The sequence below is a fragment of the Vulpes lagopus genome, chromosome 5 (genome assembly GCF_018345385.1).
Source record: "Vulpes lagopus strain Blue_001 chromosome 5, ASM1834538v1, whole genome shotgun sequence".
Taxonomy (NCBI): Eukaryota; Metazoa; Chordata; class Mammalia; order Carnivora; family Canidae; genus Vulpes; species Vulpes lagopus.
The window spans coordinates 125,592,292-125,592,681 of NC_054828.1; positions in this window are offsets into that span (position 1 = coordinate 125,592,292).

The window sequence follows — 390 nt, forward strand, 5'->3', positions numbered from 1 at the left end:
TCAGCGAGTGAGTGAGTGGATTGTAACGTAGGACCAGTAACCATGGCTTGTCTACCGTCCGGGCTTCTCGTCAGCAGCCTTCAGATTCATGTTTTAAACTTACCTTTCATTCCGAGAGAGATTCGAAGCAACTTGACGTTAAGACCGTGTAAAAAAAGATTTCAAAAAAGGAATCAAATGAAAATACTTGAAAAATACTGCTGAGTGTCTAGGGTTCACTTAGCTCCGCGTTCGCGGGGGAGTGGGGCAGACGTCCGCTGGGAAGTGGCAGCTAGGGGGGGGTAGGCTGGAGACCAGAGGCCTGTGACCGTCATACGGAATAAAAGCCTTCCCCGAGCAGGAATAACGGGCGGGGGCGGGGGGAGGTAGCGCTGCCCAGAGTGACCTCGT